The sequence below is a fragment of the Nuphar pumila genome, chromosome 5 (assembly GCF_984573655.1).
Source record: "Nuphar pumila chromosome 5, dmNupPumi1.hap1.1, whole genome shotgun sequence".
Taxonomy (NCBI): Eukaryota; Viridiplantae; Streptophyta; class Magnoliopsida; order Nymphaeales; family Nymphaeaceae; genus Nuphar; species Nuphar pumila.
Genome location: NC_143253.1, coordinates 541965 through 557765, shown reverse-complemented (window position 1 = coordinate 557765; position 15801 = coordinate 541965). Strand labels below are relative to the sequence as shown.

Below are 15801 nucleotides of genomic sequence, written 5' to 3'. Positions count from 1 at the left end.
GCTTATCAATAGCGTTGACATTAAAAAATGCTCAAGTCTTGCCAAATTTGATCATGCCGATAAGGTATGGGAGTACCTTAAGAATATGTATTCCCTTAAAGATATTGCACACGTGTGCAACCTCTAAGAAAAAGTTCGAATGATGACACAAGGAGATAAAACTATTCGTGAATATTACAATGCGTTGTCCGGACTTTGGGAAGAACTTTCCCTTTTAGAACCAAAGTGGCATTGTGCCGAAGACATCGAGCTTCGTCAGAAACAACTCGATGCTGAACATTTTTACCAGTTTATCACTGGATTAAGGCCGGAATTTGAAACCACTAAATCGGCCCTACTTCACTGGAGAAAATTTTCTTCTATTGTTAAAACTATTGAAGAGTTAACAATGAAAGAAAATCGTCTCCAGAAAGGTTCTTTAAAAATTGAAGATGATTTCGTTTTAGCCGTGTCTAGACCAGGGAATCATGTTCGATCATATAGGCTTCCTTACTTTAACTGACAAAATGGTGACTATGATAAGAAAAAAGTTATTTGTCATCACTGTCATGAACCGGGACACTACATGCCACAATGTCCCAAACTTAAGGAGCTGAGAGAAAAAAGAGCTGCAATTGCTGGATCGGAGCCTAAGATCAGGATGCACCAGTTTCCCTGGCCCAACTAATGGAGATTCTTCAGCCTCTCATCAAAGGTGTCTCTTCCTCATCTGAAGCTTCAACCGGCGCAGCAACCTCATCTTTTTCTGATCTAGGTAAATTTTTTTGGCTCCTTGACTCTGGTGCATCTTTTCATATGACCCCAAATAATCAAAGTCTATCCAAATGTGTTAAAAATAAAACAAATGTGTCAAAGGTCTTTACTGCTGATAGGACTTCTCTTGAAATAGAAGGAATAGGAAATTTTGAAAAAATTTATAAAACAAAGAAATTTTCTATTCCAGAAATTAGACATGTTCCCAAATTAAATTTAAATCTTTTATCTGTATCTCAAATTTTTTATTATGGGTGTAATATTTTTTTTTCTTCTCATGGTTGTTGGGTACAGGATCGCCAGTCAGGCAAGCTGATTGGGGAAGGCCATAGAGAATGAGGACTCTATTACATGGATTTTTTGGAAATGCCGAAGAAAGCTTTTTGTTATAATATTCAAAAAATAGAGTTGGAACTGTGGCATAAGAGACTTGGTCACCCACATATAGCCAAAATCCAACATTTTCCAAATCTAGGAAAATTTTGTAACTCTGAATCATTTGATTATAAAGATTGTATTCTCGGCAAAATGAAAAGATTACCATTTCAGAACAGAACCTTTTTCTCTTCAAGACCACCACTTGAATTAAGCACTAGTAATTTCTAAAAAAGGATTTGTTTACTATGTTATTTTTGTCGATGATTTCTCCCGACATACGTGGATGTACTTTCTCAAACATAAGTCAGAAGTATTTTCATACTTTCAAACTTTTCATAATATGGTTAAAAACAAGTTTCAAAATGATATTACTTTTTTTTCGCACAGATTCAGGGGGAGAGTTTTTATCCACAGATTTTCAAAATTATCTTAAATTGCATGGCATCACACATCAAAGATCTTGTCCTTATACACCTCAACAAAATAGACTGGCAGAACGAAAACATCGTCATATTATAGAAACCACTAGGACTTTATTAATAGCAAATCAAGTCCCGAAAGACTTTTGGGCAGAAGCTGCCTTAACTGCCACCTATCTCATTAATAGGATGTCATCTTCTTCGTTACAAAATATCACTCCCATTGAAAAACCTATGAACATTTCTCCAGACTACTCTAGACTAAGAATATTTGGGTGCAAATGTTTCATATTTACTGACAAAAATGATAAACTTTTCCCTCGTGCGATTCCCTGTGCCTTTTTAGGATATGCTGAAAACCAGAAAGGTTATAGATGTTTTGACTTCAAAAATAATAAACTATATGTGTCTAGAAATGTTTCCTTTCTTGAAAAGAAGAGCTTCTTTGATTTTAGAAAATTAAAAGACGTCACTGAGTACTCCTTTTTGCTAGATCTAACATCAACATCCGATGAATATGACCTTGACTGTAACTTTGATGATGATCAAAGAATTATTGATCTTAATGTTGAAAATGAAGTTCATAGAGATACTAGTATTCAATATTCCAGGCGACAAGAGTCTAATCCTCCATGTGCACTTGAAAAATATTCTAACATTCAAACTAGACAATCATCCTGAGTCTCGAGGCCTCCAGGAAAGTTTGTATCATACGAGTCTTTCTCACCCACATATAGGGCATTTATTGCATTAATTCACTCATATGAAGAACCATCCACATATTTTCAAGCAAAAAATGATATCAAATGGATAAAAGCCATGAAAGCTGAATTAGATGCACTTGAAAAGGTTCTACATGGAATATTCAAGATCTTCCTCCAGGGAAGAAAACTATAGGATGTCGATGGGTTTATAAAATTAAAACCAAGAGTGATGGTACTCTTGAAAGATATAAAGCCTGTTTAGTAGCCTGAGGTTATGCCCAAGAATATGGGATTGATTATGAAGAAACATTTGCTTCGGTGGCTCGTATGACTATTGTCTGAACCTTAATTGCCTTAGCTTCTATCAAAAAATGGTCTATTTTTCAAATGGATGTCAAAAATGTTTTTTTAAATGAAAAGCTAGTTGAAGTATACATGAAAGCCCCTTCTGGTCTAAGTATTCCTAAGGGTAAAGTCCTTCGCTTAGAAAAAGCTCTTTATGGACTTGAACAAGCACCAAAAACTTGGTATGATAAGTTTAGTCGTGTTATGATTGATATTGGTTTTCAATTCTGTTTAACTGACACTGCTTTGTTTATTAAGAATTCTGATGCATGGATCATTGTACTTCTTCTCTATGTGGATGATATGATCATCACTAAAAGCGATAAACATGGAGTTAAGACAATCAAAACACTTCTTAAATCTCATTTTGAAATGACTGATTTGGGCTTGTTGAGATATTTTTTAGGCATTGAAGTTGCTTATTCTCCTAGAGGATATTTATTATCTCAGATTAAATTTGCTTTTGATATTGTTTTCAGGTCTGGTATTACTGATGATAAGAAAGTTGACACTCTAGAAGTTGTTAATGTTAAAATGAAGATCGATGATGGAGAACTTCTTGCAGACCCTACTCATTACAGACAGCTTGTCGGTGCACTTTCCTATTTATCCATTACCAGACCAGATATAGCACATGTTGTTCACACAACAAGTCAATTTCAACATGCTCCTACTTCTGTTCATATGGGAGCAGTCATGCGTATTATCAGATACATCAAGTCCTCTCTTTCACGAGGACTTTTCTTATCTTCATCCTCTTCTCTTGATTTAATTGCATATACTGATGCTGATTGGGGAGGTGATCCCAATAACAGACACTCAACCACTGGCTTTTGTGCCTTTTTAGGGGAATCATTGATCTCGTGGAGGTGTAAAAAGCAGCAGAAGGTATCTCTCTTATCCACCGAAGCTGAATACAAAGCCATGGCAACCACGACCATGGAAGTAGTTTGGCTCCGACGACTGCTTGCTGACATGGGAGCTGAAGCAACAAAGGCTTCACAAATGTATTGTGACAACAAAAGTGTGATCTACATTGTCAGTAACAGAACATTTCACGAACGCACCAAACACATCGAAATGGATTGTCACTACGTCAGAGAGGAATATCTACACGAGATAATTGATCTGCCATATGTCACTTCAGAATATCAGTTAGCAGACTTCTTTACAAAGCCTCTCGCTGCTCCCCGATTTCACTTTCTCTTAGACAAACTTTCTCTCATTGCACCGTAAGTTTGAGGGGGAGTGTTAAAATGTAAAACTGTACATATATATATATATATATTATATACATATAATATTATTTTTTGTCTTTATGTCATCTAGTTCAGTTTGAACTAGAATGATTGTTGCTAGTCAAGTCCTGCCCAGACTTGACTAGCAATAGAGTTGTTGGACTGACACAGTCCAACAGCTCTTGGACTGACACATTCCAACAACTCTAAATAGAGTTGTTGGACCAACAGCTCTATTGAGTGCTCTTTCAGCTGTGTATATAAAGGGGTGCAACCCCTCTTGTATTTCATTCCAATGCTTCTTAAGCAATTGGTTTTTCATATCAATAAAGAATACATTTTTATTTTTATTGTGTTTCCAATTATACCCTTTTTAAGGGTTATGCTTTAGTGTCACTCTTGACACTTGCCCTTGTGAATCTAAGCTCGTGTTTCGAAGATCCCCATTTCATTTCAACAAACACAACCCAATAGGGTTTATGCATGAGGCAAGAAGATAACCCAATATGGGTTCAAACACCAAATGCCACTAAGCGCCAAACTAACACTTTAAAAATAATAATATTATTGCATGTGTTATGCACACAAAATGCATGAACTACAAGGGACCCAAAATCCCATATTTATACACATCAAGGGAGTGAGGAGTTCCCATTCTAGTCGTTGGGGAGCTCCCAACGCCTAGAATTCTAGTTGTTGACAAGTTATATTGTCAAGGACGATAATGCCCTTGATAGTATAACAAAGGAAAAAATATAAAAAATAAAGAAAACAAAAATATAAAAAACCAGTTCTGCCCCCAATGAGCATATCCTATTACAAGGGTGAAAAGATCAAAATACCCCTAGAGGGTATTACCTATTACAATCACAATATATATATATATATATACAATATTATTATATTTTAACACCCTCCCCTCAAACTCACGGTGCAATAACTGAGAGTTTGCCAAGAAGGAAGTGAAATCTAGAAGACGAAAGCGCTTTGGTAAAGAAGTCCGCCAGTTGATACTCAGATGGTACATATGACAAAGTAATAAAATTCAAGAATTTTTCTCTGACATAATGGCAACTTATTTTGATGTGTTTGGTTCGCTCATAAAATGCATGATTTTTCGCGATGTAAAATGCACTTTTGTTGTCACAACATAATCTTAGGGTTTTACTATATAAACTCCCAAATCTTCTAACAATTGTCTCAATCACACCAGCTTAGAAGTAGTAGTTGTTATAGCTCGGTACTCTTCTATAAAAGATAGGGACACTACATTTCTACGAGATCAAGGAATCACCTATAAAAACACAAAAACCTGTAGTTGAGCATCGATCATTCACATCTCTTCCCCAATCAGAGTTTGAATATGCAATAACTTTTAACGAAAAAAAAAGATGACAAAAATAAACCATAACAAATAGTATTTCTAATGTATCTAATAATCTTCATTACAACACTTATATGCATTGCAGTAAGAGCATGCTGGAATTGACTAACAGAGTGAATGATATAAGCAATATCAAGACGAGTAATAAAAAGTTAAGTTAGAGCTTCAATCATATGTTTGGATGTTTGTATGGAGTTAGGTCTGGAAGAGGTTCTCAATCATCCTTTTTCATCTTGGCATTGATGACCTCTAGATTAGCAACTCGTTTTTCATCAGAAACCCCCGATCGTTTTATTATCTCGACTGCGTACTTAGTCTGTGATAAAAAATAGCCACGAGGTGTATGTAATTTCAATACCAAGAAAACAATGTAGAATGCCAAGATCTGTCATATCAAAGTTAGATTTGAGAACATCTTGATACGACTAACTCTGTTTATCACCTCCTGTGATAATCATGCCATCCACGTAGAGACGTAAGATTATTAAATTTGTATTAGAAGACTTAACAAATAATGCAATGTCAATATAAAAAGATTTAAAACCCAGTTGAATCATCACAATACTAAATCGATCATACTAAGCCTTAAGGGCTTGCTTTAGCCCATACAAGGCCTTCCGCAAGCGAAGGACTTTTCCATGTGTCAACCCTAATCCTAAAGGAGATTTCATATAAACTTCCTCATTAAGATTATCATTTAAGAAAGCATTTTTAACGTCCATCTGAAAGATAGACCATTTTATAATCGATGTTATACTAACGAGAGTTCTAACAATAGTCATTCGAGCAACTGGAGCAAATGTTTATTCATCTATTATGTACTCTTGATTATGCCCTTTAGCTACAAGTCTAGCTTTATATATCTCTAATGTCCCACCACTTTTGGTTTTAATTTTGTAAACCCATCTACACCCTACGATTTCTTTTCTTTAGGTAATGTTTGAACTTTCCAAGTTTTTGCCTTTTCTAGAACTTCTAATTCATTGTTCATGACTAATCCATTCTTGATGGTTCTTAGCATCATTATAATAGGACAGTTCTACATACGAGTCGATGACCATAAGAAAAATTTTATACTTCGGTTCAAAGGATTCATAGGATACAAATCTACTAGGGGCTTTGGAAATCCTCATGGATCTTCTATCACTAGATGGATCTATGTCTTGATTTTGGGAATATCTTTTTAAGGCACATGGAAGATGATCTTCAATACTATGAGTGTAAATTTGCACTTCATTATGTGATTCAACTATGTCATTAAGACTTTAACTTTCATTCTCATGTGCACCATGAGTGTCCTCATTGTCACTCTCATGCAACATGAATATCATCATCATTGTTCTCCTTAATACAATCATTGTTAACAACTTTTTCATACTCTTTAGCAAGATAAAAAAGAAAGAAATACTCATAATGTTTCTTAGATTCATCCTTATCAAATCCATTTTTGTTTTCAAGGAAAGTAGCATTTCTTGAAACATAGTTTGTCCTTTTTAATTTTCGGCATATCCCAAAAATACACAAGGAATAACTTTAGTAGAAATTTTGTCTTTTTTTTAGTAAAGACAAAGCATTTACAACAAAAAACCCTTAATCTTTTATAGTCGGGAGAAGTTTTAAATAATTTTTTAACAGGAGAAATATTTTCAAGAGTGTTTAAAGGTATTCTATTAACTATGTCATAGGGATTCGGCTAGGAGGGTGCCGCACCCGCATCGATGTGACTCGATGCGGGTGCGGCACTGGGTGCGGTCAACCCGACCCTGGGTGCGTTGACCGCACCCAGGGTCATTTGTGTCCAATTTTTTTATTAAAAAAATTGTTCTTGGGGGTGTTGCCCCCCAGAGACCCCCGCCCGCTGACTGCGCAGCGGGACCCGCGCCGAGGGGGAGTCCCCGGACCCCCCTTTCTGCAAGGGCAAAAACTCTGAATCAGGCTCCACAACTCATCAGCTTGACACCTCCCCTGCACAAATATATATATATAATTTTTTTTTGCCGCACCCCCGCACCCAAGTTTTTTGAAAGTGCCGCACCCGCACCCGCATCCATGTGACATAGTCTATTAATCAAATAAACCGTTGTAAGAACGGGTTCAGCCTAAAAACTTTTAAGAATATTTTTGGATATAAGAAGAGTCATAGTGGTCTCAACAATATGCTTATGTTTCCTTTTGGCAGAGTCATTTTGTTGAGAAGTATAGGGACAAGACTTTTGATGAATAATTTCATGAAGGTCAAGATAATTTTTTAAATCATTTTACAAAAATTCTCCTTCAGAACCGGATCTAAAAATCTTAATGTTTGCTTTAAATTGATTTTTAACATAATGGTGATTTTTTTTAAAACAATCAAATACTTTGAATTTGTATTTAAGAAAATATATTCATGTATGTCTACTATAATCATCCACAAAAATAACATAGTATGATACTCTTCCTTTGGACACAACTGGAGCTGGTCCCATACATCTGAATATACTAACTCAAATGGTTCTTTAGATATAAAATGACTAGATCTAAAAGGTAAGGATTTCATTTTTCCAAGAATAAAATCTTTACAGACCAAATGGAAACAAATGTATTTTAACACACTAGGATGTTATAATATCTTGTGCCATTTTCTGTCTTTTTTTCCATAAAATTACAAAAATCATGTTTTGATAATTCAAGATTGTCCATGAAATAGAGATCTCCACTTCTATGGACCAAGCAACCGGACCGGATTTCCTACACCAAGCAACCACTAGATGAAAAAGAGACGTTGCACCCATGGTCCGCAATTTAAGAAACAAATAAGAGATTTAAATTTAATTTTGGCACTATTCTAAAAGTTTGTCTGATACGACATGATACGTATCGTTACTTTTTTATCTAACGGTATGAGTGTGTATCATACCCATATTGGGTGTATTATACCCATATCAAGTGTATCGTACAATACACCCTTGTATCGACTCGTATCGTAAGATACAGGGCACTTAAAAAGACTCAAAAACATGTCTTTTTCGTTTTGGGTTTAAAAGCTCTCTTAAGGGCCGACTTCTACACATGTGTAGAGGCCCTTGGAAGGGAACCCATACACCCTAGATTCTGTGAGATCGATTTGGGGGCCGATTCATGCGCAAGGGAGAGGGCTTTTATTATTTTCTCAAGTAAGAGTACATTTTCACCCATTTTTTCACTCAAGTGAGTTAACATAAAAAATCCATATTATTTGCTTGTTATTGAGTGTTTTGGGGGAAAGATGACATCGAAAGATCCGGCATGGCAATGGTGCACCCAAATAACGAGTGGAAACTGATTGACAATCAAATGCAACTATTGCAAAAATAGTTTTCGGGTGGTATCTCTCAGTAAAGCATTTAGTTGGGATAGATTATAATGTGCAAGCATGCATGTCAAAGAAATTGTCGGATGCTATAAAATGACAATGCTGACAATTACTTTATGATCTAAGAGGAAAAAGACAAGAAAGAGAGAAGATGTGTATTACGAAGATGAGCTCCCTACTTTTGATCCTACAACCCATAACATAAGATGGAAAGTAGGAAGTTCTGTACTGTAGGGAAAATGTGTGGTTGGTGCCAGTAATAGTGCCGCGAGCACAAAAAGAAGAGGAGGAGAAAGAAAATGAGCAGGAGGGAGTTCTTCGAGTGGAGGACCAAGAGGTAGAGCTAAAGGCTCTATTAGGAGTTTTTTTCCTCCTAGGACTGCTCCTGAGGCACAGCCCGACATTCATATTGATATGACTCCTCAACATTTAGTCGAGCAAGCGGATGCCACAGTTGAGAGATGGTTCTATGATACCTACATTCCTTTTAATGTGGCAAATTCTTTTCATTTTCAAGCCATGGAAGATGCCATAACCAATATCGGACCTGGATACAAGATGCCTTTGTATCATTCTTTAAGAGGAAAGATTTTAGAAGATAATGTGAATGAAGTGAAGGCCTATTGTGATGAGATGAGGCAGTCATATAGAGAGATTGGGTGTAGCATCATGGCAAATGGGTGGACAAATAGAAAGTTGAGGACCTTACTAAATTTTCTTGTCTATTGCCCCAAAGGAACCATGTTTTTGAAATCAATTGATTTGTCTGATAATGCCCAAGATAGTAGATGTATTGTTGAGGGTTTTTGACCAGGTTGTGGAAGAGGTTTAGCTTCAAAACATTGTACAATTCATTACAAATAATGCAACAAACTATAGGGTAGCAGGTAAAGAATTAGCAAAAAAATTTGGTCATTCTTTTGGACCCAGTGTGCTACGCATTGCATAGACCTCATGCTTGAGGACATTGATAGCATGGATGAGGTACATCAGACAGTTGAATGCTGCCAAGAAATTACTAAATTTATTTACAATCATTCGTGGATTTTGAGCCTAATGAGAAAGTACACTAGTGGTATTAAGTTGATTCATAGTACAGTTACTAGATTTGCTACAAATTTTTTCACAATGCAAAGTTTAGTAAAGAATAAAGCGACACTAAAAAAAATGTTTTCATCAGATGAGTAAAATGCATATCCCCATGCATAAAAAAAAAAAAGCCCAGAGAAACTGTAGATATTGTATTCAGAAGTGAATTCTAGGATTCATGTATAAAGTTATTGAGAATAATTATACCTTTGATGAAAGTGCTTCGATTGGTTGACAGTGAAGACAGACCAACCATGAGTTATCACTATGAGGTCATGGATAAGGTAAAAGAGGTCATTAAAGATAAATTAAAGGGGAAGAAAAAATTCTAGATACCTATATGGAACATCATTGATCATAGGTGAACTGGGAAACTTCATCAACCTCTTCATGCTGTAGCATACTATTTAAATCATGCATTTAGATACTGCCCTACTTTTAAAATAGATAGAGAAGTCAACAAGGGACTTTTGGATTGCAGCGAAAGGTTGAACCCTGATTATAGCATTCAAGATCAAATTCATAAGGAAATAAAAACTTATGATAATGCATTGTATGATATGGGGAGACCTGCAGCAGTGCAAAACCGTGCTACAATGCACCCAGGTAATTTATTTTGTCTATTTCAATTTTAATTTCAAATTGTTATTTAGTTATGATGTTTTATATGATTGTATATCTGCGATTGTTTTATAATTGATTTTTCATTTTCTTGTTTATTTTTCAAACTTGTGGTGGACAAGGTTTAAAAGTGATGTTTCAAATCTGAGAGCTTTAGTCATTCGCATTCTAAGTCAAATATATAGTGCAAGTGGATGTGAGACAAACTAGAGTATCTTCGAGCAAATTCATACCAAAAGAAGAAATAGATTGGAGCACAAAAAGCTTAATGACCTCGTCTACGTTCGCTACAACTTACGACTGAGGTAGAGGTATATAAAATTGTAAAGTTTATTTGTCATTTTCATTCAAAACTCAACTATTTTTAATTTTTTTATGTCATATTTTTAGGCAAATCGAAAAGTTATCAGCAAGGAGACACAAAGAGCAATTTGATCCCTATCAGTTTGAAACATTTTGATGAATTAGATGCATGGGTTGAAGAAGAAGAAGCAAAATCCCTTTAGAATGAAGAGGACATTTAATGGATTAACATGAAAGGAGCCCAAGAGGTAGATGATGAAGACCCCACGTATCTTGGGGACAATGTTGATGTTGCAGAAGGAGAAGAAGATAATGAAGATGATTATGGTTATTAATGTATCATGTATTCATGTTTTATTAAAAAACTTGTTCTTGTGAGATGTTTTTGTTTATGCAATATGAAAGTATGACTCTTGTGGTATGTAATAGAAACATAAATGTTTCACAATGTGTTTTTATGTAATGTAGTTTATGCAATTCATTATTATTTCATGTGATACGATTCATGCGCAAGGGAAAGGGCTTTTGTGATTTTCTCAAGAGTGTATTTTCACCCATTTTTTCACCCAAGAAAGTAGGTTAAGGTAAAAAATTCACATTCTATGTTTGTTATTCAGTATTTTGGGGGAAAGATGGTATTGGAAGATCTGGCATGGCAATGGTGCACCTAAATAACGAGTGGAAACCGATTGAGAATCAAATGCAACTATTGCTAAAATAGTTTTTTCGGTGGTCTCTCTCGGTTAAAGCATCATTTAGCCGAGACACATCATAATGTGCAAACATGCATATCAAGCAAATTGTTGGATGTCGTAAAATGGCAATGCCAACAATTACTTGATGATTTGAGAGGAAAAAGACAAGAAAGAGAGATAAACGAGGCAGAAATGGGGTACGAGGAGCCCTGCGAGGATCTGTATTAGGAAGATGAGCTTCCTACTTCTAATCCTACAGCCCATAGCATAGGATTAGAAGTAGGAAGTTCTACCGCAAAAGGGAAAGGTATGGCTGGTGCTAGTAATGTCGTGGTTGCCGCCACAGGCACAAAAAGAAGAGAAAGAGGAGCAAAAAGGAGTTCTTCGAGAGGAGGACCATAAGGTAGAGTTAGAGGCTCTATTAGGAGTTTTTTCCTTCCTAGGACTGCCCCTCAGGCGTAGCCCGACATTCGTACTGCTATGACTCCTCAACATTTAGTCGAGCAAGCGGATGTCATAGTTGGAGATGGTTCTATGATGCCTGCATTCCTTTCAATGAGGCAAATTCTTTTCATTTTCAAGTCATGGTAGATGCCATAACCAGTATCAGGCATGAATACAAGATGTATTCATATCATTCTTTAAGAGAAAAGATTTTATATGCTAATGTTAAAGAAATGAAGGCATATTATGATGGGATTAGGCAGTCATGGAGAGAGCATAGCAGATGGGTGGACAGATAAAAAGTTGAGGACTTTGATAAATTTTCATGTCTATTGCCCCAAAGAAACCATGTTTTTGAAATCAATTGATCTGTCTAATACGCCCAAGACATCAGAAGAGTTTTTATCAGATTGTTGTAGAGGTTGACCCTCAAAATATTATGTAATTCATTACTGATAATGAAGCAAATTATAAGGCAACATATAAAGAATTGGAAAAAAATTTGGGTCATTCTTTTGGACCCCGTGTGATGCCTATTGTATAGACCTCATGCTTGAGGACATTGACAACATAGATAAGGTACATCAGACAGTTGAATGCTGCCAAGAAATTACTAAATTTATTTATAATCATGCATGGGTTTTAAGCCTAATAAGAAAGTAAACTAATGGTGTTGAGTTAATTCGTAGTACAGTTACTAAATTTGCTACGAATTTTTTGACAGTGCAAATTTTAGTAAAGAATAAAGTGACACTAAAAAAAAGGTTTTCATCAAATGAGTGGAATGCATATCCTCATGCACAAAAAAGGAAGCTCAGAGAAATTGCAGATATTGTATTCAGAAGTGAATTCTGAGATTCATGCATGAAGTTATTGAGTATAACTATACCTTTGGTGAAGGTGTTTTGATTGATTGACAGTAAAGACGGACCGACTATGGGTCATCTCTATGAGGCCATGGATAAGGCAAAAGAGGCCATTAAAGATAATTTAAAGGGAAAAAAATTTTACATACCTATATGAAACATCATTGATCATAGGTGGAATGACAACTTCATCAACCTCTTTATGAAGCAACATACTATTTAAATCATGCATTTAGATACTGCCCTACTTTTAAAATAGATAGAGAAGTCAACAAGGGACTTTTGGATTGCAGCGAAAGGTTGAACCCTGATTATAGCATTCAAGATCAAATTCATAAGGAAATAAAAACTTATGATAATGCATTGTATGATATGGGGAGACCTGCAGCAGTGCAAAACCGTGCTACAATGCACCCAGGTAATTTATTTTGTCTATTTCAATTTTAATTTCAAATTGTTATTTAGTTATGATGTTTTATATGATTGTATATCTGCGATTGTTTTATAATTGATTTTTCATTTTCTTGTTTATTTTTCAAACTTGTGGTGGACAAGGTTTAAAAGTGATGTTTCAAATCTGAGAGCTTTAGTCATTCGCATTCTAAGTCAAATATATAGTGCAAGTGGATGTGAGACAAACTAGAGTATCTTCGAGCAAATTCATACCAAAAGAAGAAATAGATTGGAGCACAAAAAGCTTAATGACCTCGTCTACGTTCGCTACAACTTACGACTGAGGTAGAGGTATATAAAATTGTAAAGTTTATTTGTCATTTTCATTCAAAACTCAACTATTTTTAATTTTTTTATGTCATATTTTTAGGCAAATCGAAAAGTTATCAGCAAGGAGACACAAAGAGCAATTTGATCCCTATCAGTTTGAAACATTTTGATGAATTAGATGCATGGGTTGAAGAAGAAGAAGCAAAATCCCTTTAGAATGAAGAGGACATTTAATGGATTAACATGAAAGGAGCCCAAGAGGTAGATGATGAAGACCCCACGTATCTTGGGGACAATGTTGATGTTGCAGAAGGAGAAGAAGATAATGAAGATGATTATGGTTATTAATGTATCATGTATTCATGTTTTATTAAAAAACTTGTTCTTGTGAGATTTTTTTTTTATGTAATATGAAAGTATGACTCTTGTGGTATATAATAGAGACACAAATGCTTCATAATGTGATTTTATAAATGTAGTTTGTGCATTTCGTCATTATTTCATGTTATATGATTTTTTTTAGAATTTTTATTGATTTTTTTTATTTTTCTTGATTTTTGTGGATTTTTTTGAATTTTGTTATTAAAAATTTATTATATGTTTACGATATGATACGATATGATACAATGTTACTATTGGGTCGACCGATACGAGTAACGATACAGTACTTACAACCTTGATTCTACGATGGAACAATGCCATTTAGGTTCTAAAAGAGCTAACTCATTCCAAAGGAGAGATAAGGCATTAATATTCTCTTATACTCATGTCTCCTTGAGTCATAGTCCTAACCTTATATTGAAGATTACATACATGAGTGATGTCCTTTAAAGAATACATATCTTGGAGATATTTCCAAGCATCACTTCAAAATCAAATTTGATTAGGCTAGAACACTTTTTTATAACACTATTGATGAGTCATGCGGCATGCCATAATCTTAGAATGGCCCATCCTTTATTCTTTTCATTTATTTTCATATTCGAAAAAGGCTTTGCTCATGTCGTCTCCTTAGAGAGGCACTTCTTTACCATTGTCAATCTTTGTAAGCTTGAGCTTGGGTTTTTTCTTAGTCGCATCTACCAACTCATAGACCTTTGCTCTAAATTTGATGTTTGACAATTGATGCCCACATTACATAGTTGGAGTCATTTAGTCTCACGGAAATTGTAACAATTGCTAATATATATATATAGATATATATATATATTGTTTTATCCAAAATACCTGATAGGGTATTTTGGTCTTTTCACAATGTAATATAAGTTGTGTACAATATATATATATATATATAATGTTTTATCCAAAACACATGATAGGGGTATTTTGGTTTTTTCACAATGTAAGTTGTGTACAACTTATTTAGGTTTTTTATTTTCTTATTTTTTTTATTTCTTGTTTTCTATTTTCCCTTTTATTGTGACCATTGGGGGCCCCACTTGTATAGACGTTGGGGTTCCCTAACGTCCATCTATTGGGAGCCCCAATGGCCCCCTCTTACTCTCTCTTTCATTATGTATATAAAGGGGTTTTCCCCTTTCATTCATGTTGTTTTAATACTCTCTTAATAAGATTGTTCCTTTTTGCCCTTTGGCATTACCCCTTTGTAGGTTTATGTATTTGCACTTAATGTGCTTGTGATTTCTCCTTAGTGAGTTTGTGTATTTGCAATTTATGTGCTAGTGATTTCTTGTCCATTATTGGATCTTCAAGTGTTATCACTTGTTATTGGTATTTCTGCTTATTTTCTTACATGGTATTAGAGCCCGCTTGTGATCAAGCTATTCTTTTGGTGCATCGGGAAGAGTGTCATTCAAAATTTGAGAAGGTGGTGAAGTATTCGTTACCTCTCCTTTCTTCTCTTCTCCTTGGATTTACTCCGTATGAATTTTACATTTCTTAAGTATTCTTTGTTTTATTTAGCTCATGCATTATGCATGAGAAAAACATCTATTTTCTTTATTGTTATATATATATATATAAATATAGATATATATATATTCTATGTTATTTCGTTTAAATTAAAATAAAAACAAAATGTATGCTATAAAATTTTTAGAATGATATTTTTATCATCGTTGTACTTGTTTTTCTTATCTTTTTTGCTTATCTTAAGAAAACTAGATATAGGTATCATGTTTGAATCTTGAAATTTTTCAAAATTTGCTTTAATATATATATATATATATATATATATATATATATATATATATATATATATATATATATATATACAACAACAACAACAACTACGCCTTCATCCCAAAACAATTGGGGTCGGCGATATGAACCAAAAAAGAAAATCATTCTAGGTCTTCCACATGAATCCTTCTCCTCTAATCATTTCTATCAAATGCCATGTCCTCGGTGAGGTTCAAAGCATTCATATCCTTTCCTATCACCTCCATCAATGTCTTCCTAGGCCTACCCCGACCTCTTTTAACTAATATATTTTCCCATTTCTCCATCCTTCTAACTGGAGCATCATTAGGCCTTCGCCGAATATGT

The 15801-nt window shown here is 34.8% G+C and overlaps 1 protein-coding gene across 2 annotated transcripts in view; it reads right to left on the bottom strand.

Annotated features, from left to right (window-relative positions):
* The window catches only part of PSL4 (calmodulin-binding protein), a 44766-nt gene that overhangs the window by 13966 nt on the left and 14999 nt on the right, over nt 1-15801 (bottom strand). The gene's annotated exons all lie outside the window — the stretch shown is intronic.